The sequence below is a fragment of the Hemitrygon akajei genome, chromosome 27, assembly GCF_048418815.1.
Source record: "Hemitrygon akajei chromosome 27, sHemAka1.3, whole genome shotgun sequence".
Classification (NCBI taxonomy): Eukaryota; Metazoa; Chordata; class Chondrichthyes; order Myliobatiformes; family Dasyatidae; genus Hemitrygon; species Hemitrygon akajei.
Window position 1 is genome coordinate 20,159,571 of NC_133150.1, and position 27,944 is coordinate 20,187,514.

The 27,944-nt window shown below is 41.7% G+C and overlaps 1 protein-coding gene across 1 annotated transcript in view; it reads right to left on the reverse strand.

Moving 5' to 3' along the window:
- Nucleotides 1-27,944, reverse strand: part of LOC140717166 (promotilin-like) — a 69,592-nt gene that overhangs the window by 10,687 nt on the left and 30,961 nt on the right. Inside the window, exon 2 of the mRNA XM_073030456.1 lies at nucleotides 12,558-12,647. The gene's annotated coding sequence lies outside the window, so the exon portion shown is untranslated. The remainder of the gene's footprint in view (nucleotides 1-12,557; nucleotides 12,648-27,944) is intronic.

Sequence of the window (27,944 nt, forward strand, 5' to 3'; positions counted from 1 at the left end):
TCTGTAGCTGTAATAGTATCCCTGATCAGTAATGCCACCCCTTCTCCCCTTCCCCCCCATCCCTTTTAAAGCACTGAAATCCAGGAATATTGAGAATCCATTCCTGCCCTGGTACCAGCCAAGTCTCTGTAATGGCCACTACATCATAATTCCATGTATGTATCCAAGCTCTCAGTTCATCACCTTTGTTCTTGATGCTTCTTGCATTGAAATACACACACTTTAGCCCTTCTATCTTACTACCTTTACACCCTTTATTCTGCTTCTCTTTCCTCAAAGCCTCTATATATGTTAGATCTGGCTTTACTACATGCACTTCTTTCACTGCTCTATCGCTTCGGGTCCCATCCCCCGTGGTAGATGGAGTTCAGCCTAGATAAGTGTGAAGTGGTAGGTCAGAATATAATGTTAATGGTAAAACTCTTAGCAGCGTGGAGGATCAGCCTCATCTTCGGGTCTGTGTCCATAGGACACTCAAAGCTGCTTGACAGTGTTGTTAAGAAGGTGTACAGTATAGTGTGATGGCCTTCATCAACTGTGGGATTGAGTTCAAGAGCCACAAGGTAATTTTAAAGCTATATAAAACCTTAGATAGACCCCACTTGGAATTCTGTGTTCAGTTCTGGTCACCTCACTACAGGAAGGATGTGGAAACTATAGAAAGGGTGCAGAGGATATTTACAAGGATGTTGCCTGGAGTGGGGAGCATGCCTTACGAGAATAGTTTGAGTGAACTTGGCCTTTTCTCCATGGAGTGATGGAGGATTTCAGGTGACCTGATAGAGGTGTATAAGATGATGAGTGGCATTGATTGTGTGGATAGTCAGAGGCTTTTTCCCAGGGTTGAAATGGCTAACAGAAGGGGGCATAGTTTTAAGGTGCTTGGATGTTGATACAAGGGGGATGTCAGAGGTAAGTTTTTTACACAGAGAGTGGTGGGTGTGTGGAATGCACTGCCAGCAACAGTGGTAGAGACAGATACAACAGGGTCTTTTGAGAGACTCTTAGATAGGTATATGGAGCTTAGGAAAATAGAAGGCTATGTGGTAGGGTAATTCTAGACAGTTTCTAGAGTAGGTTACATGGTCAGCACAACATTGTGGCCGAAAGGCCTGTTATGTGCTGTAGATTTCTATTAAAAAATGTAAGTGCTTTTGTAAAGCACATTAACTAATTCTACTCATAAATTACTCCAATAGTTACAGGAAGTACTTGCAATAAACTCAGCCTCTGAAGCATTTAATGGGTCAATTACGCAAAAGGAAGTTTGGTATCCAATTAACAGAATACCGAGTGATGTGTCATTATAGAAATTTACAGCAACGGATCAGTTATTGACATTTTAGTCAAGATAATGGCTTCCATTTGTAAGGTCAAGTTATAGCACAATTTTCTTTGTTATTTTAAAATGTATGACAGTTTTCCTAGTAATGTTATATTTCAAATTAAATTTATTCCGGAGCTGTATACTGCAGAAATGTGCCCTTGTAGTGATGTGCTACACATAAAGCTAGAAATAACAACACGCAGTCTGTAAGTTGCACTCCAGACTAGTTTATTCAAACTTCGTGGCACTGGCTTTTACGCAGTTCCATTCCCACCCTCTCCAGGTGGAAATGATGTCAGAGGTTCATTACAAAAGTCTCTTCCCACGCGCGGGCTTTCTCCCCTTGCTGGTGAAGAAGGCGGCCCAGCGCCATTTTGGGGCTGGCCTCTCTGCCGACACACACGCCATTTTGTGAGCCGGTTTGCCTGCGTAGAAAGTGGGTCACCACAGAAACCTCCCCCGCCCCCCCCCCCCCCAGAACCGGCGATACACCCAACAATGTCCACAATCTGGATCAGTCTGTGTTTGGGTGATCTGCCTCTGCGTCATGGTGCCTGAACCTCGACCAGCTGCACCAAGTCCACATGGGCCAGTTTGAGTCGGTCCACCGTGAAAACCTCCTCTCTCCCCCCAATGTCCAGAACGTACGTGGACTCGTTGTTCCTGATCACCTTGAACAGCCCCTTGTATGGCCGCTGTAGCAGTGCCTGGTGTGCGGCCCTTCGTACAAATACAAACTTACAGTTCTGCAGGTCTTTGGGGACACAGGTCGGGATCTGTCCGTGCTGTGAAGTCGGTACGGGGGCCAGGTTGCCAAGCCTTTCACGTAGTCTGTCCAGGACTGCTGCAGGTTCTTCCTCTTGCCCCCTTGGGGCTGGTATGAAAACTCCTGGGACGACCAGGGGTGCGCCGTACACCAACTTGGCTGACGAGGTGTGCAGGTCCTCTTTGGGCTCTGTGTCCAAGCAGGACCCAGGGAAGCTCGTCCACCTAGTTAGGCCCTTTCAGGCGGGCTATGAGAGCTGACTTCAAGTGACGGTGGAAGCATTCCACTAGTCCATTCGACTGTGGGTGGTAGGCAGTTGCATGGTGTAGCTGTGTTCCCAACAGGCTGGCCACAGCCGACCACAGGCTGGAGGTGAACTGGGTGCCTCTGTCAGAGGTAATGTGGTCTGGTATCCCGAAGCGTGCTACCCAGGTTGCAATCAGTGCTCAGGCACAGGATTCGGCGGTGGTGTCGGTGAGCGGGACTGCCTCTGGCCATCTTGTGAACCAGTCTACGATAGTCAGCAGGTGCCACGCTCCTTGCGACACTGGCAGGGGCCCCACAATATCCACATGAATGTGGTCGAACCTCCAGTGGGTGGATTCGAACTGCTGCAGTGGGGCTTTGGTGTGCCGCTGCACCTTGGCTTTTTGGCACTGCGTGCACGTTTTGGCCCATTCGCTGACCTGTTTGCGAAGTCCGTGCCACACAAAGTTGCTGGAGACCATCCGGACGGTTGTCCTGATAGATGGGTGCACCAAGCCATGTATGGAATTGAAAACTCGCCGCTGCCAGGCTGCCGGGACGATGGGGCGAGGTTGGCCGGTAGCCACGTCGCACAGGAGGGTCCTCTCACCTGGGCCTATAAGGAAGTCTTGCAGCTGCAAACCCGAGATTGCAGTCCTGTAGCTGGGCATCTTGTCGTCTGCCTGCTGCGCCTCCGCCAGTGCTGCATTGTCCATCCCCAGGGACAGGGCCTGGATAGCTGGTCTGGAGAGTGCATCCACTATGATGTTGTCCTTTCCCGAGATGTGCTGGATGTCCGTCGTGTACTCGGAGATGTAGGACAGATGTCGCTGCTGGCGAGCCGACCAGGGATCGGACACCTTGTTGAACGTGAAGGTCAGCGGTTTGTGGTCCGTGAACGTGGTGAATGGCCTGCCTTCTAAGGAGTACCTGAAATGCTGGATTGCCAGATATAGTGCCAACAGCTCCCAGTCCCAATTCTTCCAACCAGGGGCCCTCTGGGCTCCTGCAGCCCCTACCAGTCAAGGCACACTCTTGACTGTGTGGATTGTCAGAGCTTAAAGGCCATTTATAAGTTTGCAAATGACATGACAGTTATTTGTAAAATCTCAGATGGCAATGAGGATCATATAGGAGTGGGATAGATCAGTTGGCTGAGTGGTGTTTCAACACTTTTGCATTCAAAACCAATAAAGGCAAAGAATTTTCTTTGAGCATCAGGGAGGTGAAGTTGTGATAACACACACCAGCCCTCATTGAAGGGCCAACAGTGGAAAGGGTGAGTGGAGTTAAGTTTCTGGAGTTCAACTTCTCAAAGGATCGATCTGTCAGGATATGTAGAGGAGGCGTGACCCAAAAGCAAAGGAATGGAGATGATTCAGTGGAGTATGATAACTTTAATAATAGACCGCAAAATAACAAGCCACAAAGGACCACGAAGCAAGAGAAACAGAAACTAAACATAACAGGTAACAAGGTAAATTTTAAGCAGGAAGAGGAAAAGTTAGGAGCAGCTGGCTGAAGCTGACTGGTTCGATGAGTGAACAAGGACTGTGGATAAGAATTGGGGTTGAATAGGCTGCAGTTGATCAGTCTTGAATGAATGGCAGGTGACTGCATGTGCAAGCTTTGAGGTGTCAGAGGGAACAGGCCTGACAGGAAAGCCCCCACCCCCTGATGGCCCAGGATGATCCAGATAGATCAGGTGGAACTTACCAATGAGAGATGGATCCAAGATGTAACTGGGTGGCATCCAAAACCTCTCCTCCAGGCCATGCCCTTTCTAGTCATCCAGGGACTGCACACCCCATCGACAGCAATGCAAATCCATCAACCAGTGAACCGTGTACACTGGATCACCTTACATCATCCTAGGTTCTGGAGTGCAGGCTCTGCTGGGTAGACAATGGGCTTGAGGCAGGACACGTGGATGGTAGGTGTGATCCTGAGGGACAGTGTAAGTGACTGGATTGATGTGATGGATGAGCTTGAAGGGAGTAATGAACCAAGATGAGAGCTGGCAAGAGTCAGTGTATAGGAGCACATCCTGGGAGGACAACCAGACACATTCCCCCGACCAGAGTAGTCTGGCAGCAGCAAGTATGGGTGGCAGCTAGAACAGCCTTCTGTGCCTTCTTCCAAGCATTCCAGAAGTGGCAAACCAGGTCCCCAGTGGATGAGACCTCCACCATGGGCTCCTTCACAGGGAACAACAAATGTCGGTAGCCACGAAGCACATCAAAGGGTGACATCACTTCCGGTAAGATGGCGATTGTTTAGCTGCTCCGAACTTTTGTTCTGTTACTGTTGCTATTTTTGCACTAAATGTCTCCATTTTTTAAACCTTAGTTAGGAATTTTTTTGGTATCTCTTACTTGCCTGTGAACATATCTAACTTACAATGTCTAGCAAGAGTTCTAAATCCGGGAGAAAGGAAGTTCCGGCTCTCTCAGACGAGACTCTGGCTGCGCTCGGAAAGCTCCGAGATGAAATTTTAAAGGAATTTAAAACCGCTTTCAAACAGTTGGAAGACAAACTGGATCGGATCAACGATGAAGTGGACAAACATGCCGAACACTATCTCTCATCGATTCGACTTCTGAAGATTTAGAAAGTCGTGTTCGATACTTGGAGACTCTCTGTTCCAGCTTAGAGGAAAAATGTAACAAACTCCTTTCCAAAATGGTGGATCTCGAAAATCGTAGCAGACGCTGCAATCTTAGAATTCTTGGATTGCCAGAGGCCACCGAACAGGGACCAACCGTGAAGTTTTTCGCCAAGTTTCTCTGTGAGATATTCGGGAAAGATTTGCTTCCGAACCCGCCTGAGCTCGAACGGGCACACAGAGTCTACGTTCCCCTCAGAATTCTGGGCTCCCGCCCGCGACCAGTAATTTTGTGCTTTCATCAATACCAGGTAAAACACAGTCTGATTGTAGAGGCACGTTGCAGGGGGTCTTTTACTTTCCAGGATACAACCATTCGCTTTGTGGAAGATTTTGCACCCCAGACCTTAAAGATGCGCGCTGAGTTTAAAGGTGCAATGAAAGTGCTTTTTGATCGTGGTTTTAAACCCTCTCTTCGTACTCCTGCTGATCTACGAATCAAGCTTAATACTGGAAAATACAAGTGGTTCAAATCAGTGAAGGAAGCTGAAGCGTTTGTGGCAAGTCTTCCGGCTATCCAGTCATCTTCGGAATCCGATCGGACCTCCTCAAATGGTGGATAAGTACTCCTTGTAGTAAAATTACTTTTTCTGGACTCAGACTTTACTTGAATCACTCAGACATTATTCATTGAAACTCTAAGGGCTGTTGACAATCTCTCCCTGGATTTGGTGTGTGTGTAATCTATTTTTATTCTTGTATAACTTTATCTACAGAGTTCTACAACTGACTCTAACTTGTTTTGGAGGTTCGAAGTCTTTAGTGAAGGCCTCCCTGTTTGTTGGTTCACAATTTAATTGCTGATTTATTTTTCCTTTTTTTTAATATTTATTTTTTTTTCTTTTCTTCACCCCTTTTTTCTAATCTCTGAATTTTTTTCTTTCCTCTCTGTAAATGGTTGATAAATACTCGTCTTGAATTCATAATTTTCCCCTTCCTCTCCTTTTTTTTACCTTTTTTTTCCCTTTCTCTTACTTTATTCTTCTATAATTTTTCGCGGGTAGGTTAGTTTTGGTTTTCTTCCGATTTTCTCTGTATTAAGTTTTATATTTCTGCAGAAGGTGTTCTAATCTGTAGTTATGTTTTCTAGTGCATAAACTAGTTACTATTTGCTATAGTATTTATACGGAACTGTTGTTAATGACACAGATCTGGAAGTTGTATTTGGGTTAATTTTTTTGGTAGAGCTAGCTACTTGTTTTGGTAGCCGTCTAGTTTTGGGTTGTGTGGATGGGGTGAGTTTTCCAGTTCCAACATCACTCACTGTATTTATTGTTTCTCTTTATTGCTCAGGACATGTATATGTTTTGATTTTACGAATCTATGTTTACATCTCTGCTCCCAGACTGCTATTGTACTGCTTGACTTTTTATATGCCTGCTGCCTTTTATGCATTAGTAATTGATAATGGCTAGTGCACTTAAGTTCGTGAGCTGGAATGTAAAGGGATTGAATCACCCTGTTAAAAGGAGGAAGGTATTCTCACATATCAAACAACTCAAAGCTGACATTGCTTTCCTTCCAGAAACTCATATTCGTTGTTTTGATAACTCCCGGCTTCTGTCAAAGTGGGCGGGTCAACATTTTCATTCATCCTTTGCCGCTAAAGCTAGGGGAGTCTCCATTCTTATTAACTCAAATATTCCTTTTGAATTCCATAATAAAATATCTGATACAAATGGCCGTTTTATTATTGTTTCTGGTAAACTATATAACACTAAAGTTGCACTAGCAAACCTTTTTCCCCCCAACTTTGATGATGTTAACTTTTTTGAACGGTTTTTTTCCTCAGTACCAGACTTAAACTCATACTCTCTTATACTGGGTGGTGACTTCAACTGTTGGTTGGATCCTAAACTGGATCGATCGTCCTCTGTTACCAGATCACCTACTAAATCTGCCTTAGCTATCCAATCGTTTCTCTCTAATTTTGGTATCTCTGATATATGGCGTTTCCTCCATCCTACGGAGAGAGATTATTCTTTTTTTTCACATGTTCACCATACCTTCACTAGAATTGACTATTTCTTACTCGATAACCAACTTATTCCATTTGCCCACTCTTGTGACTATCAGAGTTTACTGATTTCTGACCATGCCCCAATTACCCTCTCTCTGAACTTTCCCGGTCTTCCTCAGAGGAATAAACACTGGCGGTTTGATTCAACTTTATTATCGGATGATGATTTTTTAAAATTCATTAAGGATCAGATAACCTTTTATTTTAACACTAATACATCACCTGAAGTGCCATCCCAGATTGTCTGGGATGCCATGAAAGCATATCTGAGGGGTCAAATAATCTCTTACACAGCAAATCTCAACAGAAGATCCCGTGCAGATCGATCAGACCTCATTAACCAGATTAAAGATTTGGATCAAATATATGCCCAAACTAAGAACCCTGAATTATACAAGAAGTGTGTTAAACTCCAAACTAAATTTAACCTTCTGTCCACTCAACCTGTCGAACGCCAACTTCTCGAAAGCAAGAGTCGCTTTTACATTCATGGGGATAAGTCTGGTAAATTCCTAGCCAATCAGCTGAGGCATTCCAAAGCCAAACAACATATTACAAAGATCCGGAAGGAGAACGGAGACTTTACATCGGATCATTTAGAAATTAATGACACATTTAAAAAATTTTATTCTCGGCTTTATTCCCCTGAATCTCTGAATGACAATATCTCTGTTGATCAATTTTTACAGAATCTGAATATCCCCTCACTTTCATCTGATTCCAAAGCCAAACTCAATGCGCCTATATCATCAGAAGAAATATCTTTTGCAATTTCTGCACTGTCCTCAGGGAAATCTCCTGGACCTGATGGGTTCCCTGTAGAATTTTATAAATCATTCTCTTCACTTCTTTCTCCTCAGTTACTTTCAGTATTATCTGACTCGTTTAATTACGGCAAATTGCCACCCTCTTTCAATGAGGCATCTATTATTCTTCTTTTAAAAAAGGGCAAAGACCCAACAGAGTGTTCCTCGTACAGGCCGATCTCTCTGCTCAATGTTGATGTAAAGATCTTAGCTAAAGTTTTGGCTCATAGATTAGAAACCGTTATTCCCTCCATTATCTCTGATGACCAAATAGGCTTTATTAAAAACCGTCTCCCTTTTTTTAACATTCGGCGTCTATTTAATATCTTATACTCAGCTCCAACTGGGATTCCTGAATGTGTTATTTCCCTCGATGCGGAGAAAGCATTTGATCGTATAGAGTGGAACTACCTTTTTGCAGTCTTAGAAAAATTTGACCTCGGCCAAAGTTTCATCTCTTGGATCCAATTGCTGTACCTGTATCCTACTGCTTCTGTTTTAGCTAATTTTCAGAAATCCCAAGTATTTAATCTCAAACGTGGCACCCGTCAGGGATGCCCCTTAAGTCCCTTTCTCTTTGATTTGGCTATAGAACCTCTGGCAATAGCATTTCAAAACTGTCCTGAATTGACCGGGATTTGGAGAGGGGGTGTTGAGCATAAAGTTTCCCTCTATGCTGATGACTTATTACTCTTTCTCTCAAATCCGTCTACATCCTTACCTCTAATGTTTTCACTTCTTGACCAGTTTAGCCAGATCTCTGGCTATAAACTTAATTTACATAAGAGTGAACTTTTCCCAATTAATAAAGAAGCACAAGAACTAACATTTCGTGATCTCCCTTTTAAAGTAGTCCATAATCAATTTACTTATCTTGGAATTACAGTCACAAGGAAGTTTAAAGATCTCTTTCGTGAAAACTTTGCCAATCTTTCAAATGCTATAAAACAGAGTCTGGTACAATGGTCACCTCTATCTATGTCTTTGGTAGGTCGTATTAATGTTGTTAAAATGTATGTTCTCCCCAAATTTTTATACTTATTTCAATCTATCCCAATTTTTATTCCTAAATCTTTTTTTGATTCCTTAGACTCCATTATTTTGTCATATCTGTGGCAGAATAAGCGCTCTAGAATTAATAAAATCCATCTCCAAAAATCTAAAAAAGAGGGTGGCATGGCTTTACCTAACTTTCGCTTATATTATTGGGCAGCTAATATACATTGTGCTACCTTTTGGTCTTTCTTCCACGGCCAACCCGAGTGCCCTAACTGGGTGGCAATGGAGTTGAGCTCCACTAAAGAATTATCTATCTCTGCACTTCTTGGCTCTGCACTCCCTAGTAGTCTGCCCAGATCAATAGCTAATCCTCTTGTTAGACACACTTTGCGTATATGGGCTCAGTTCAGGAAATGCTATGGTTTCCAGGGGTTTTCCGTTTCCAGCCCTGTTGCACATAATCACCTTTTTTTACCTACTACGTACGATTCAGCATTCCATGTTTGGTATAGGAAGGGCATTAGACATTTTGAAGATCTTTTCATTGATAATCGCTTCGCTTCTTTTCAGCAGCTCTCTGTTAAGTTCAACCTGCCTAACGCTCATTTTTTCAGATATCTCCAAATCCAACACTTTATTGCTCCTTTAATTCCTAACTTTCCTGAAATGCCTGCGAAAAATGCTATGGACCTATTTCTTTCCATTAATCCACTAGCTAAAGGTTTAATATCAATTATCCGAGATAAACTAGCAGCCTTACGACGGGCCCCTGTGGATAAAATTAAAATGGCCTGGGAGCAGGATTTAAATATCTCCTTATCCGAGGAGAGCTGGGACTCAGTTCTCAAATCGGTTAACTCAACCTCTCTTTGTGCTCGCCATTGCCTTTTACAGTTTAAAATTGTTCATAGAGCCCATATGTCTAAATCTAAACTATCTCGATTCTACACTGGCATTAGTCCGCTCTGTGATAAATGCAAGAGGGGCGTGGCCTCTCTCATCCATATGTACTGGTTCTGTCCTAGCTTGGAGAAATACTGGAAAGATGTCTTCACTACGTTATCGTGTATTCTGAATCAGCACCTAGAACCAAACCCCTTAATTGCTCTGTTCGGTTTTTTGGGGCGAGACAGATTTATGTCTGGGTCCGACCAAATGCCGAATACTATCCTTTGCCTCTCTCCTGGCTAGATGCTTGATCCTCCTTAGATGGAGAGATGTTGCCCCGCCCACTCATGCGCAATGGCTTAACGACATTATGGCCTGCTTGGACCTCGAAAAAATTCATTATTCAGTTCTTAATTCGGATCTAAAGTTCCATAAGGTCTGGGGACCTTTTATCGAGTACTTTCATAACCTTCCTCTTGACTAGGGTTTTTTTTTCTTTTTTTTTCTTCTTTTCGGTCCCTTGCTTTAGCTCCCTTTTTTTTCTGGTAGTAGGCATTATTATCCTCTGTTGCTAAGTGTATTCACAGTCTGGGAGTTTGACTGTCCTGACTTATACTCTCTATATTGTGTTGTGGTCGGTCTGGAGTTGTTGTTTTTTTCTTGTGTTGTGGGGCTTGGGGAGGACACTAAGCTTACTTGTCTTTAATTTAGGTGCTTTTTTGTTAAATTCTTTTCCTTGGTAGCATATTGTTATTGTACGCTTAATTTTGCACTGTATTAATGCTCCTCATTGGGATTTGGGGTTTTTAATTTGTAAAATGTTTTGAAAAACTAATAAAAAAATTTAAAAAAATTTTAAAAAAGGGTGACATACCCGTGGCAGAGGAGGAGTGTAAATTGTGGGATGGTTTGGCCCAGAGCTGATATTTCTTCCAAGTGGAAGGGTTAAAGACAATGAAGCATCACAGAAACTTCCCCACTTTCTCTGGCTCTTTCTGATTGACCATTGGTCTGCGGATGATAGCCAGAGGAAGTGCGCAGGAGGGATCAGATAGATGGCTTGCCAGCAACAGAAGATAAATTGTGGGCCCCAGTCTGGCACAGTGTCCTGACGGAAGCCGTGGAGGTGAACTACGGGTTGAGAACCAGGTTCTCAGGGACTGATGGAAGCTTTGGGAGGACAAAGAAGTGGGCTGCCTTGGAGAACTGGCACTGTTATCACGATCTGTGTGGCCCCATCAGAAGGAGACAAACCCGTGATGAATCCATAGCAATGTGGGAGCATAAGCGCTGAGGTACTGGTGGGGGCCACAGGAGCCCAGAGGGCCCCGGTTGGAGGAATTGGACCAGGCACACTAGGACAGGCAGCAATCAACTGATGAACATCTGCAATCATGGTGGGCCACTAGAACTGATGTCGCAGAATATCGACAGTACATCGTGCACCTGAATAGCCGGTGAGGAGTGGGTTCACTGGAGTGCGTCAGAGTCGATGGCTGCCAGCACATTTAAGCAGTTGTCAGGTGTGTCAGCTGAACCAGGCTCATGCTTGCTGAGCCATAAGAGACCATAAGACAAAGGAGCAGAAGTCGGCCATTCGGCCCATCGAGTCTGCTCTGCCATTTCATCATGAGCTGATCCAATCTCCCCTTTAGTCCCATTCCCCTGCCTTCTCACCATAACCTTTGATGCCTTGATTACTCAGATACCTATCAATCTCTGCCTTAAATACACCCAATGACTTGGACTTCAACTACCGCCCTTGGCAACAAATTCCATAGATTCACCACCCTCTGGCTAAAAACAGTTTTTGGAATCTCTGTTCTGAATGGGCGTCCTGCAATCCTCAAGTCATGTCCTCTCGTACTAGACTCCCCCACCACGGGAAACAACTTTGCCACATCCACTCTGTCCATGCCTTTCAACATTCAAAATGTTTCTATGAGGCCCCCCCTCATTCTTCTAAACTCTAAGGAGTACAGTCCAAGAGCGGTCAAACGTTCCTCACATGTTAACCCTCTCATTCCCGGAATCATTCTAGTGAATCTTCTCTGAACCCTTTCCAATGTCAGCACATCCTTTCTTAAATAAGGAGCCCAAAACTGCACACAGTATTCCAAGTGAGGTCTTACCAGTGCCTTATAGAACCTCAACATAGAGGCTCTTATAGAGCCAGTGGATCTGGATCTCAAGGTCCCAGATGATTGGAGCAAGGATTGGAAAGAATGGGATGATGGGCTGAGGGTCGATCTCTGTTTCTGCTGGGTCAAATTGTTGTGACAGGGCATCCACCTTTGTGTTCTTTGAACCGGGTCAGTAGGAGATGGTGAAGTTCAATTGTTTGAAGAAGAGGGCCCAATGAGTCTGACACGGGTTGAATTGGCAGATCTTTTGTATGAATGTGAGGTTCTGGTGGTCAATCAAAACCAGGAAGGGCTTGGGGTTTCCCATCAGCCAATGTCTCCCTTCTTCCAAGGCCATTTAATGGAATAAAACCACAGCTATGAGGATTCCTGCAGCACCTGGTGACCCTGTGATCTGTCTCGGAGGCCAACATCAGGCCATCTTTAAAGAGGGTGAACCCTTCACAAGGTGACATGGCCCAATGGAGTAACTGGCAAGGCTCTGAAAACCTGTGCCAATCAACTGACATGGGTATTCAAAGACATCTTCAATTTCTCACTGCTACAGTCAGAAGTTTCCACCTGCTTCAAAAGGGCAACTATTATACCAGTGCCCAAGAAGAGCAGCGTGAGCTGCTGTAATGACTATTGTCCAATAGCACTTACATCTACGGTGATGAAATGCTTTCAAAGGTTGTTCATGGCTAGAATCCATACCTGTCTCAGAAAGGACTTGGGCCCACTGCAATTTGCCTACCGCCACAATAGGGCCACAGCAGACGAGATCTCCACACAGCCTTGGATCACCTGGACAATGCAAATACCTGTGTCAGGGTGCTGTTTATTGACTATAGCTTAGCATATAACACCATCATTCATACAAAGCAGCTACAAAGAAGTTATGACAGCTGCTGTATTTCATTAGGATTTTGAGGAGGTTTGTATGTTGCTAAAGACACTCGCAAATTGCTGCAGATTTCTACAATTTCTACAGATTTCTACAATTTCTACAGATGGAGAGCATTCTAACTGGCTGTATCACTGTTTGGTATGGGCCAGGGGTGGGTTACTGCTCAAAATTGAAGTAAGTTGCAGAAACTTGTAAAATTAGTCAGCTCCATAATAGGTACTAGCCTCTGTCGTTTCCAAGACATCTTCAAGGAGTGTTGCCTTAAGAAGGTGGTGTCCATCATTAAGGACCCTCATCACCCAGGACTTGCCCTCTTCTCATTGTTACTATCAGGAAGGAGGTACAGAATACTGAACACACACAATCAGCGATTCAGGAACAGCTTTTTCCCCTCTGCCATCTGATTTCTAAATGGACATTGAAACCATGAACACTACCTCACTACTTCTTTTATTTCTGTTTTTTGTACTACTTATTTTAACTTGACCATTTAATAGACATATATATTTACTGTAATTCATTTTTCTTCCTCTATAGTTATTTATCATGTATTGCATTGTACTGCTGCTGTAAAGTTAACACACTTCATTGCATATGCCAGTGATATTATACCTGATTTTGATTTTGAGTCTCTGTAGTTCCCCATCTACTACTCCATAACTGTGCTGTGTAGGACTGAATTTGCACGAGAAGAAGGCACAAGGATGGTGAAGAAGGTGGATGGAGTGGCAGTTTGGCTGTAGTTTCTGATGAAACGGTGGTAATAGTTGCAGAAGCCTAAGAAGCACTCTAGCAGTTTTAGGGTGCACAATCAGCCAATGACAGCGTGCACTTTCTGAGTGCACAGGTATGCCTTGAGGTGAAAGGATGTAACCCAGGGAGATGACTGGGGTGTGGAACTTTTCTAATTACAGTTGGTCTTCAAGAAGATGTTGAGGGACTGAATAGACGTGACGTACATGGTCTTCGGGGTTCTTGGCAAACATGACGATGTTGTCAAGATATAAAAGCAATGCCTGTGTAGCATGTATCAGAGAATCTTCTTAATGAAAGCTAGGAAAACAGCTGGACTGTTGGAAAGTCCGAAAGGCATCACCAAGTATTCATAGTGACCTGTAGGTGTTATGTATGCTGCCTTCCACTCATTCCCTTGGCAGATGCGGATCACGTTGTACATACTCTGTAGATCCAGTTTGGTGAAGATCTGGGGTCGTGAAGTGTTTCAAATGTGCAGTCCATCAGGAGGAGAGGGTAGTGGTTGTTTATGGCGATTTTGTTGAGTCCACAGTAGTCAATGCAGGAACAAAGACCCCCCCCCCCCCCACCCATCCTTGTTGTGACAAAGAAGAACCCTACACTGTCTGGGGAATGGGATGGGTGAATGAAGCCGCGCTGTAGCGCTTTGGCGGTGTAGTCATTTATGGCTTTGGTCTCAGGAGGAGAGAGGGAGAACAGATGACCTCGGGGAGGGGTGGGGGATTAGTTCCCAGGAGGAGGTGGTCCATGCAGTCGTTTGGCCTGTGAGGTGGCAGGTTGCTGGCTTCCCTTTCAATGAAGGCGATGGCTAATCTGTGGTATCTCTAAGGGAACTTGGTGAGGTCGAAGGTTTCTTCCGTCTCCATGGATTTACAGGGTGAAGTCAACTGAAGTTGCAGGCAGGTGGATCCCCAACGCAGCATTGAAATGGGTGACTGGACAAAATGAGGGTCGTGAGTGGTGAACCAGGAATAACCAAGATGAGAGGAGTGATGAGTGAGTCAATTAAGAGGAAGTAGATGGACTCATGGTGCTCTCTGGGGCTCTTGTGCACAGGCTGTGTACACGTTCTGACTGTCCCAGACCTCAAGGGACATCAGTCAATGACCATGATGTTGAAGATTGAGAAATACTGTAAGTTTAGTAGGGAGTCCAAGCTGCACACACAAAGTCTGATCCAAAAAGCTGCCTGCTGCGCCGGAATTGACTAGAGCCTCATGTGCATGTAGGGTCAATGAAGTGTGGAGAAGGACTGAAAAGTGAGACATGCTTTGCTGCTGAAACGAGGGGCCAGGGAGAGATTGCAAGATAAAGGACTCCTCATCAAGAGGTGCTGTTTTCCCAAGCGCAGTGGGCATCTGATGTGTTAGTGGTCGTCTGCTCCACAGTAGGCACACAAGTTGTTTCTGCAGCAACACTTGTGCTCTTGAGGGGTGTTAAAGAAGCTCTCCCTATCTGCCTGGGTTCTGAAGGTGATCGTGATGATCTGGAGGGTCATTCCATAGGACACTTGTCAACACGGAAAGCCAGAGCGATGAGGCTTTTGAAGTCGGTTGGCATCTCCCGGGTTGACAGCTCATCTTTCAAGCACTCCCGAGAGGCCATGGGGGTAATGGGCCAGCAGCGTTTTCACACTCCAGCCACACTCCACTATGAGAGGCCTGAATTCGGCAGCGTAATCCAGCAGAGTGTGAGCCTTGATGTAGGCAAGAAATTGGATCTGCTGCCTCCCTTCTACTTACCGGATGTTCAAAAACCCGATGCATCTCGGTGGTGAAATCTTCATATTTGTTGCAAATGGTGGCTTCATTGTCCCAGTTAGCAGTGACCCAGGTCAGAGCTTGTCCATGGCTGGTGCTTGAAGTGTAAAACGCACTAGGACAGTGATGCACCATCAATAACTCACTCTGAGACGTAAAGGCGAGATATCGGCTTTTATTGACTGGAAGAAGGAACAAGCAGTGGCTGACCACCATACTACATCCTGGAGACAGAGAGGCCGGGCTCAGACCTCAATCGCCTTTATGCAGGGGTCTGTGGGAGGAGCCACAGGAGCAGTCAGCAGGGGGCGTGTCCAGACAGGTATATGTAGTTCAACACAGACAGGATATTGTGGGCATCAGTTTGGAGATCATCAAAGCCTTCGGGCATGGGAATCTGGGGTTCAGAGGGAGGAGGTTGACTGGCATGGTTGCTTGACTGAGGCAGAGAGTTGGATGAGAGTGGCAGGCAGATGGTCAATGTTTCCTGCTGCTTCTGAATCATGTGCTTGATGCACCATCAATAACTCTTGGAGACGGGAGGCGAACGATAGGCTTTTATTAGCAGCAAAACGGAGCACAGCATCTCGGAGACTGAGGGGGGAGCAATGCCTCCAATCGCCTTTATACAGGGGTCTGTGGGAGGAACCGCAGGAGCAGTCAGCAGAGGGGCGTGTCCAGACAGGTATACATAGTTTACCACAGTGCTCATATCAGCAGATGACATAGCAGGTGGTAAATCCATCTCATTTGTCTCCCAAACATTTGTTTGTATTTTAGGCTGTCCATAATGTAACTACTGAGCTAGTAGTACAGACAGATTCTGGACCTCTTTAAAGCAGGCAGTCAGACAATGTAGTATAAAGTTATAACAAATTTTACTAACAAACAGAAGATTCACATGGCGATCTGAGACTAAGCATATAAATACCACAGTTCAAGTTAAGCAGAATGAGTTAAACAAAAGTCTGAAGCAGTGACTCACACAAAGGAAATGTACTAAAGTAACACACCTCACATGGGTACTAAAATAAATCAGCCAAGAGGATCAACGATGCCACCACTCATCTTCCAATATGGACTAGACACTGGCCCAAGCACGTTTTTAAGGCAATGTGTGGAGGAAGGTCCTATGCTATTTTCCTTCCAGCTGGAAGCAACAGGCACAATTCTTGGTTCCACCTGGCCACAACAAGTTGGGAAGGACATGTAATTTGAACTTTCCTGGTGGTGTTAAATCAAGCATTTGAAGGCTTAACACTTGTTCTGGTGCGGTGTTTGGGGTGCAGGATATATAAGCTCCATTCAATCAGAGCTAGTGGGCAATTAATTGAAGACTGGCAGCTGGCAAATGGCTCCAAGAAATTCCGGTGATGCAACAGGTTCAGAGGATAAAGAATGCCCTGCACCTATGTTTGTGTTCTAGGGGTGGGTAGGGAAGTGGTTGCAGAGAGAAGGACGGCTCTTCAACCTATTACACCTTTCTCTGACTTTTAATAGTGTTATTCTGCTTGACTTTGTGTCCTCTTTGCCTCCTGCTTGCTAAACAGAGCCCCTGGTAACATGACAAGGCACAACCTATCAGGTGGTTTGGTGGAGATATACAATGAAGTAGCACTGAATTCGCTCTTTTCGATAACTTACAAGTTCATGTTTATTGTCTTTCAACTGTATACATGTATACCTCCAAATGAATCAATGTTCCTGTGGACCAAGGTGCGCAGCACAGAACACTTAACTCACACACAGCACGCAAAATAATATAACCACAAATAAATTAACAAATAATAAAATAAATTCCAGAAGATTTACATTTAGCATAAGGTGCATTTACAACACTAGTTAAAAAGTAAACAGTAAAACGCAACTTGGTGCTTCATTACGTGATGAACCCTAGGTGGCAGCAGGGAGTTCAGTAGTCTCACGGCCTGAGGCCAGAAGATGTTTACCATCCTCAGATAACTACCAAAACAAATGTCAGCAGAATCCTGATGTGCTCCTCAAACTTGCAACATCTATTGAACACTGAACTTAAGTATTTATTTTGTACTTATCTTTGCAAAGCAATACTCTGCTCAGAAAGAGCCAAACATCAATGTGTCTTAAGCAAACTATATGGAAATTGGCTGTCTGGCAATTTTCTGTATGACCATTCATAGCCAAATCTCACATTTAATATAGATAAAAAATTATACTTTACCTTAAAAATCATTCTAAATGACGTTAAAATCTATTGCTTAAAGTGTCTTAGAAAATTGCACATGATCCTTATAAAAAATCTTGCAAAATAAGTAATTGAAAATGCAATTTAATAACTTAAGTTTCAGTGAAGTATACTAATACATAAAGTAATTTTCATAGTAATGATAAATGGTATCTTTGGAACTTTTTGCCTTGGAGTCATTTTCCAAAGATTATTTTATAATAAATAACTCTCTAGTCTAACTGATTCAAAAGACAGTGCCCTCATAAGTATTATCTAGTCTTCTCCTGTACAAATCAAATGCAGCCTGTCAAATCTACTCGTTATTTCAGTGTTGCTAGCAGCTGGTAATTATTTAACATAAAAAGGAATCATCACTATTTTTCATCGTTACAATAAACTTCAGAAACACTTGGATTAAGAGTATCATTTTCAGACCTTTTTGTTTCAAATTACATTAGTAGAATTAGAATTATTAAGTGTCAAGTCAGACCTGTGTCCTCAAAGCACTGCTATTGCAACCCAGATCAATGTGTCTCTTAAAAGGCTACATGGGGTAGTATTTATAGCTATCCATTCGTCCTGATTTCACCTAAAATAATGTCTGAAATAATCATGAACACCAGAAGAATTGAGAAATAAGCATCAAATATGCAGATCCATTAAACTATAACAAGAAGCAAACATTTCTCTGTATTTTTAGCTAGAATTGATGAAAATTTTTGTACGAATATCATTAATAACTAAAAGCAGAGTTACAGAGTTTCTCTTTCAGATGAGACCAAAATTCTATTCACCTCTTAGATATATGTAGAAATTCTTGGAATATATTCTGTAAAAGGCAGCATTCTTCAATCTGTCCTAACAAATATTACCCCCCCCCCCCCAATTTTATTACATAAATAGATTATCTTAGTTATACTTTTGAGTCTTGCAGTAAACAATGTTTAAGATAGCTGTCTATATTACAGAATACATATTAAAGAAAAACAATTAGGAGGGCTCGGTCACTTGAGTTTATTTAGGGCAAAGGTTTTGGATATTAAGTGATTCAAAGGATATTGGATTAGCATAGGAACATCATGATGGCTTAAAAGGTCAACCATGAACTTATTTAAAAGAGTGGGCATGAGGGGCTACTGCTGAATCCTGTTTCCATTGATCATGTTTTTATGAAAGATTCCTTAATGATGAAAGCCCTTATAAACTGTAAGTCTTTATCATTAATAGTAAGCACTGTAATTACCATATGGTATTTGTTCTAGGAAAATAGCAGCTTTGACCTACTCTAATAGTCCAATGTGGAAACAAGTCCAAGCTTGCTGCTGTAACATATAGACCTCAGACATCACAGAGAGACTATACAGTTAACTCATTACAGGGTGCAATAGAATGGCAGATGGTACAATCTAGTGATTGTCATTAACAGGATTTTGAAGCTCAGAGGAAGGTATTATGATGATTTGCAGCTTCTTTATTGAGGATTTTAGTGTCGCAAGGCTAATGGACTGTGGCATTAGACTTTAACAGCTATTCACATTGTGTTAAATTAAATGATGGATAAACCAATCTACATAGACAGAGTAGGCGACAGTCAGAAGTTATTCAAAATATAAAATAGAAAGCCATCTATCTAACAGAGAGGATGTCTGATAAAACCTAAAATAAGACAAGGGAAGCTAATTCATGTATCAATTTTGTTTTAATTTAAGTTTGGAAAAGAAAGTCATGGTAATGTTTTAACACTTTTATTTCATGATGTTTATAAATCCAGATCAAAGGAATTAGGGAAGTTTAAAGCAAGTCTTTTCAAGTACACAAGAATAGATTCTGAAATGTATTTACTTCAGGGAACAATGGCTTATTTGATGGCAAAGAAACCAGTTAAAAAGGTTATAAATCATATTGCCAGCTCTTATTAGGTACAACTTAATCTAAGCAGACTGAAACTACATCACTATTAAACAATTAAAAGAGTAATCCTGGACTACTTCATGCTGTATGTTATTTATATGAGTGAACAGAGATAATTATTTCATGAGCTAATCAAGGTTTGATCACATTGAGAATTTTAGCATGATTCTTATGGTATCTGCTAATTGGTTAAGTTATGAGTTTCAGGTATTTGTTAACATCTTCCTATAACATCCTTAACACAATCAACATTACCACAATAATATTGTAGTTTAATTGTGACTAAATCTTGAACTGCCATAAAAACCATTACATGGTCTCCAAAGCATTTTTTTTGTATTTTTCTTTTACATACAGATGTCAGGCTACCTTGAGACATAGTGTTAAGTAATAATAATCCTTTGCCTCCCAAATCACATCACAACACAACATAGAGCTTAACTCTTAAACTTTATCAGAATATTGATCCAAATCTGACCACTTCATCCACAGGCTAATAGTCTCCTACTATGGATCATATGGAACTTTGACCAGAATCTTATCATGGTCCTAGTGGAACAAAATAAAAAGGTAAAGCCTTTACTTTGAGCTACTTTTGCGCATGGTTTTCAATATTTTACTTATGATGGACAATAGACTGTTGTTGTAATTAATGAGTGCTTAATAATATTACATAAATTTGTAACTTACATGTACATCAAACTAGTTTGCTTGTTTTTGTCAAGTAAGAACAATTGAAGACACGTTCCTTTTTAATTAAAATGAGGATTTTTATATATATTTTAGTTACAAAAAATTGTATTTGTAGTGCAATTCATCAAATTTTTTGCTTTATTTATTCATCCACAAATGTGGATGCCATGTGTAAGGCCAACGTACTGCATATTGCCACGTCAACAGGAAATTTGTGGATGAGCTATCTTTTCGTACCTTCACTGGTCTGGCACCTCTTCTTTACTTATGCCCAATGCTCCATTTGCCCTGCTTTTCTGCACAGTAGCATGGGTCACCTAACTTAAAAGTAATGATAGAATGAGAATGTGAGTGGCAGCAGATTTCACAGGATTACAACACTACCACTTTTGAAAGCTGGACTTTGAGGATGATATGAAAGAATTCACGGATGAAAGAGGTTAAATAATTCAACAACTAGGCTTCTGGAGATATTTGAATATATGCTTTGCCTCACTTCAAATTTTGAAAATTCAAGCTGTTTCCTGACTGGGGCAATGATCATGTAACAGAAGCTAAATAAAAAGCAAAAGGTTGAAGATACTGGAAATCTGAAACTAAAATTGGAAATGCTGTCAATACACAGCAAGTCCAGCTGCATCTGCAGAGAGAGAAGAAGAATTAGTATTTCAGGTTAGTGTGAGACATGAGAAAAATTAAGAAATGAGCATGTTCAAATTTGCAGGAAAAATGAAGTGCTGTCACGAGCAACTGGCTAGATTATACCTAGGAACTTGAAGTTCTCAACTACCTCTACATTAGCAACATTGATAAAGAGAGGTGGTGTCTTCCAAGGCATTTTCTGAAATCAATGACTGAGGGAAAGATTGTTGTCTGAATACCACTCCACTAGACTCTCTGTCTCATTGTTGTTTGAAATCTAGCCCATTATTGTGGTGCAATCTCCAATCTCCTGAATGGAGATAGAGAGTAATTTCAAAGACAATCACTTTAGTCTATGGAGGAATCTGAAAGTGGGAACCAATGTCTTGCTTGATGAAAGATTCCAGTGTATTAGTAACCAGAATTTGGAGAATTTGGAAGCCAGTATGTTGAAAGTTGCAGAATAAATGAAGGGGTAAAGAGAACAAAAGAAAACCCCTAAAGAGCATCCAGAGAGATAAAATGACATAGATAGATTTGTCTGTTCCAGTCATGTGAGGGTGGTAAAGGTTTATTAGTTGCAACTGATTTGTCTAGAAGAGATGTAAATAGAGAGGAGTCAATACCAGAGGAACAGGAAAAAGAAAGCAATACCTGGTATATTTCCAACACTGGAAATGATAGAAATACCCAATAGGTCAGGCAGCATCCACAGAGAGAGAACATATGAGTTAGCATTATAACTTACATCATCGTTACCTAAAATCAGAATTGTGACATAAACTGGAAAGGCCAGTTATTTGCAGCTGTTAAATTCTGTGTTGTATCTTGAATGCTGTAACATGCTTTTATGGGAGATGAGATGCATTGGGCTTCATTAGAGCAGTGCTGAAGCCAAAAGGAAATGTCAGAGTGAGAGACAGATGAAGAATTAACTTGACAGGCAACAAGAAACTTAGGGTCATCCTTACAAGTTGTATTAAGTGTACAGCAAAGCAGCCACCCAGTCAGCACTGGTACTCTCCAATGTAGAGGCAACCTCAGTGAAGCACAGAATGCAACAAAATAAACTGGAAGAAATGTAAGTGTATTAATGCTTCATCTGAAATGAGTGTTTTGGAAAGGATGGTGAGAACAACAGCGGTTCTATCACTTGTTACTTCCATAAATCCATAACACAATAGGAGCAGAATTGGGCCATTTTGCCCATCAAGTCTGCTCCCCATTTGATCATGGCTGATTCATTATTTCTCTCAACTCCATTCTTCTGCCTTCTCCCCATAACTTTTGACACCCTTTCTAATCAAAAAAATTATCAACCTCCACTTTAAGTATACCAAATGACTTTGTCTTGATAGCTGCCTGTGGAAATGAATTCCACAGCTTCACCATTCTCTGGCTAAAGAAATTCCTCCTCATCTTTGTTCTAAAGGGGCCTGCTTCTATTCTGAGGCTGTGTCCTCTGATCTAGACTCCCCCACTATAGAAAACATCCTCCCCACATCCACTCAATCTAAGTCTTTCAAAATTCGATATGTTTCAATGAGATCCTCATTTTTCTAAAGTCCAGCAAGTACCTGGGAAAGTGCCTTGAGAAGAGAAGTAGCAGTTGTTTGATGTAAAAGAGAAACAAGAAATTGTGGAGGTCACTATCCATTTGAACTACTGAAAGGAGTTAGGAGAATGGGGATGCCCTGTCTTGCAAATTTGATTGAGCTTCATGAGGAAGTTATGAAGATGATCGATGAGAGTAAGGCGGTGGATATTATCCAACTGGACTTCAGTAAAACATTTGACAAGGTCTGTCATGGTAGACTGGTCAGATGATTAAGTCACATGGGTTTCACAGTGACTTAGTAAATTGGATCCAAAATTGACTTGTTATAGAAGATAAGGTATTGAAGTAGAGGTGTACTTTTCTGTGGTTAGTGGTGTTCTTCAAGGATCAGAGCAGTGCCCTCAGTTGTTTGTAATAAGCATTAATGATTTGAATGAAAACATTAAGTGGGTTTAATTAGTAAGTTTGCAGATGATACAAAATTGGTGGGGTTGTGAATGGCAAGGGTACAGAAGAGGTTCTTGGATTGGTGCATTTTAGCTATAAGGAGTGATTGTGCAATTCTGCACTACTTTCCCTAGACAGTTGGAGGTTGAGTTGGTAACCTGATAGAAGTTTATGAACTACTGGGCAATAATCAGGTTTTTTTTTCTCATGGTGGAAATGTCAAATACGAGATGGCATATGTTTAGGGTGAGGGGGGAAAGTTTGAAGGAGATTTGTGAGGCAGGTTTTTTAGACAGATCCTGGACAATGCTATAGTATCATGGAAGATGGTAGAAGCGGATATGTAGCAACAATTAAGAGGTATGAACAGGCAGGGAATGGAGGGATATGAACCATGGCAGGCAGATGGGGTTTAGGTAAGATTGGCACAGCCTATTCTGTACTATTCTAAGTTGTATGAAGGGAAGATGGTATTCATTAACTGTAAGGGTGGTGGAGTGGAAGATGGGCCAAAGAATCCTCATGCTTGAATGGAAGAAGCAGAGGTGAGAACAGATATGCAGGAACACAAGTGTGTTCACCTCCATTTCTAAGCTGGTATCAACACCATATGTCATTCATTTGCTCTTGTTCTTCAGCTATCATAGACATTCCATTTGCTTTCTCCATCACTCCCCTTTGTCTGTAACTTTAAACATGTTTTTTTCTGAATTTCAATTTTGGTGGAAGGTCATTGATTCTGTTTCTCTCCGCACAGATGCTACCTGACTTACTGAGTATTTCTGGCACATTTGTTTCTTTTCCTAAGGAAATGGATTCGCATGTAGTAAACATGCTCAGTCTGATAACCTACTCTGATATTTGATCAGTTGACAGGGTTGAGTAATTTCCAGTATTTGAATTCCTTTATTTCTTCCTTGCCTTCCCTAGGAGGCTGCGGACTAATGTGGATCAGTTGGTTGGGAAAGGATAAGTATGGGAAAAATACCACAGAGAAAGTGTTTGGTCAGGTTGGAAAGACTGCCTTGAGTTGAATGTCAGTCATTTTCATTCATTCTCAATAGACTAATCCCGTATTTTGTAAGAAGTGATCAAAAGTTTGAAGTATCTGAGTACTGAATTTGTTACAAATCATGGTGCAGAGTTAGCAGATAAAGTAGTGATTTACTACTCTGAAATCAGGAAATTAAGAACTGTTGTGAGAAGTTAAGGAAGATTTCTGAGATAGGACAAAGCAAGACAACAAAATTTTCTTATATTTTAACAGATCCAAGGGCATTTCACAGGACACTATCATCATAAATTATGACATCAAGTTATTCCGTTTCTAGAAAAAAAATTAACAACCATTTTAACAAACTTTTTTTGACATATTTCTTAAAAGTAATTCCAAAAGTGGTTTCCAAATATTTTTCATGCCAGTGAAATAACAAATAATAGTTCAAAACAGATTTCAATATTTCTCCTCTTTTCTCACTCTCAGGATCAATGTGTTTTAAGTTACCATTCCCTAGGATTCTTGTCTGTGCTTCCTGTCGTGTTCCCTGTCCTTAAACATCTCAGTATTTTCTCATTCTAGCTTTCAAATTTCTCCAGATATACTGCCTCCACCATCAGTATATGTACCTATAATGACTAATTATTACTTTTCTTCTTGACCCATTTCTGTGTTCCTGAAGGCCAGCTCTTCAGTCATACTCCTATATACGTAATTTGTCATACACTCTGCCTAAATTATGCTGGTTAGTTAATTCTTTGGCTTCATTCAAAGCCTCTTAAATCTCTTTAACTATGCAATTCATTAGTCACCTCCATATTTCCTGCCTCACATTAGGAGTCCAATAAATCTTTTGTAAATCTCTTTGAGACATCCTTTCTTGTGTTAGATGTTGCAATTAATAAATTCTAACTTAAGTATCAAATTTTTGCCATTGTTGAAGTTTGCTTTAGATGAACAGTGTTGGCCTTGGTATTATTGACAGTGACTGATGACATTTATTATTAATTAGAGCTCATCTCGGCTTTAAATCGAATCCTGTTTAGAAGGACTAATGTGAATCTCTTTAGAAGATAAAGATACCACTAAACCATATGGTTTTCAAAGGTCATTACCTATAAATGTGGTCTGCTATAACTTCTTCTGCAAGTAAACTTGGTCAAAGCTAGTTCAGTTAACTATATACTTCCAACTGCTTGTAAACTAAACCAGATCACAAGTGATCAAATTCATTGGGTTTCAATGGGCTATATATTATTTGAGAAAACAATAATGACAATGGCTAGTCATTCATCTTCACAGGATAAAAACAATCATATTTGATATTTTGTTGTTTATTTAATGTGGATAAAGGTGATCATAGGGTTTTATAACACAGAAATGTATCCTTTGCCCACAATGTCCTCGTCAATCTTTCTGCCTATCTGTACTAATCCCACCCCACATGCTCATATCCTTCTATGTCTTGCTTATTTACATGTTTCTTGAAATGCCTCCTAAACAGAATAATTGCATTAGATTTTGCCACCTCCTCTCCCAAAGCATTCCAGATATCAGGTCTTGAAAAAACAAAGGAACAGTAAAGTTGGGACAGTAGCTTAGGGTTGAGAGGAAGAGTAGAATTTGTTGCAGAGAGGTAACTTTGCTGCTGATACCTTGAAGTTTCTCTACCATCTTAGACTTCTACCAGGAGTGTGATATTCTGCTCCCCACATAGCTGGATGAGTGTAGTTGTTTCAGGACTTAAGAAATTTAATGTCCGGGGGAAAAAAAGATCAAGTTACACAATTGGCATCTTGTTCCCCATTCAAAACATTCAATTTCTCCTTCAAATATGCACCATGGTTGCATTGTGTACTCTGTACAAAGTGCACTGCAATTACTCAATTAAGCTCCTCCAAAATTAACTGAGAAATCTACGGCCTCTACACAAAGAAGGTCAAGACCAATAGGCATATGGAAGCATCACCACCTGCGAGATCTTGCCAATGTCAAAGATCATCCTGATTTGGAAATACTTACTTATTTCTATGTTGTAGCTGGAACAATGCATCATGTCTCTTATCAGTGCACAATCTCTTATTCCCTGTCTTCAAGCACCTCAATATTTCCTCAGACTTGCTTTTAGGGTTCTCCATTATCTCTGAGTATACTGATTCCACTATTACCATAATATCTGTAATGACAGGTTATTACTTGTCTGGATAGAAGTGGTTCCATCAGGCAGACACTTCATTGATTCATGAAGGAAAGATCCTGTTTAAGAAAAGGATGTATAAAGTTGTGTTAATGTATTACTATGGATAGCAGATTGGTTCACTAATAGAAGGCAGAGAAGTGGGATTAATGAATGTTTCTCTGTTGGCAATTAGTGATTAGCAGAATGCCACAGTGGTCCATGCTGGGCCCACAATTTTTCATATGCAAGCAAATCTGCAGATGCTGAAAATCCAAGCAACACACACAAAATGCTGCAGGAACTCAGCAGACCAGGCAGCATCTATGGAAAAGAGTAAACAGTCGAGGTTTCAAGCCAAGACCCTTAATCAGGATTGTTGAAGGGTCTTGACCCAAAGCATAAACTGTTTACTCTTTTCCATAGATGCTTGCCTGGCCTGCTGAGTTCCTCCAGCACTTCATGTGTGTTGCCACAACTGTTCGTGATATACATTAACAATTTGGAAGAGGGGACCAAATGTAGCATACCTAAATTTGCTGATGACACTAAGTTGGGTGGAAAAGCAAACTGTGCAGAGGATACGGAGAGTGCACAGAGAAATATAGATAGGATAATTGAGTGGACAAAGATCTGGCAGATGAAGTACAATGTTAGTAAATGTGAGGTCATCTACATGTGGTGAACTACATATACCTGTCTGGACATGCCCCCCCCCCCCCCCCCCCCCCCGCTGACTGCTCCTGTGGCTCCTCCCACTGACCGTGGCTCCTCCCACTGACCCCGGTATAAAGGCGATTGGGGCCTGAGCCCTGCCTCTCAGTCTCCAGGATGTAGCATGGTGGTCAATTGCTGCTTGTTCTTTCTTCCAGTCAATAAAAGCCGATATCTCGCCTCATGTCTCAGAGAGTTATTGATGGTGCATCACTACATTAGAAAGAAAACTAGAAAATCAGGTTATTATTGAAATGGTGAAAGGTTGCAGCAGGCTTAGGAACATTTGTGTATGAATTGCAGAAGATTGCTTTGCAGATGCAACAGGTTGTCATGAAGGTAAATGGATTGTCAACAACTCTACAGGGTACTGGTGAGGTAGCACTTGGAGTACTGCATGCACTTCTAGTCCCCTTACTTGAGCAAGGATATATTGACTTTTGGAGGCAGTGCAGAGGAAGTTCACTGGGTTAATTCTGAAGATGAGGAGGTTAGCCTATAAATAGAGATTGGGTCCTCTGGGACTATACTTGTGGGAATTCAGAAGAATGGGAAACATATAAAATTGCGAAAGGGACAGAGGAAATAGAGGCAGTAAAGTTGTTTCCATTGGTCAGTGAGACTAGAACTACTAGGGGACATAGCCTCAAGGTTTGGGAAAAAGATTTAGGAGGGACATAAGGAGATAGATAATTGCATAACAAGAGGATTAATGGCTATGGGGAAAAGGCATGTAGGTGGAGCTGAGTCCACAGGCTGAGCAGCCTTAGCCTTATTGAATGACAGATCAGACTCGGATGATATGTTCGTATGTCAACTTTAACAATTGCTGTCCTTTACTCTCTTATCCCTATATGACCTTACTAATGGCAGATCAGGCTCAGCGGTATGCTTGTATGCCTCCTTTAACCATTGCTCTACTCTTGAAGACCAGCCTTCACTCACAGCATATCCTTATAATTTGGTAATTCTTTAGCTTCATTCAACGCCTCATAAAATTGCTTTAACTAAGCAATTTGTTTGCTAATTTGTTGTGTTACAAAAATTGCTCTTAGTAAATTAAGGCTAACCCCATGAACTCCATTTCCAACAGTACTATGGGATCACATTTTACTCAATGGACAGCTGTGGTTCTAACTGGAGACTCACCACCATACTCAAGGGTATATAAAGCTGGGCAATAAATGCTGGTCTTGCCAGCAATACTCACGCCCCCAAAAACTAACAAATAAAGCAAAGAAAATAGAATAAAGAATTTCAGAAAACAAGCATGTTTGAAAATCCTATACTTTTTGATAGAACAAAAGCTCTAGAGTGCAACAGAGTTCAAAAAG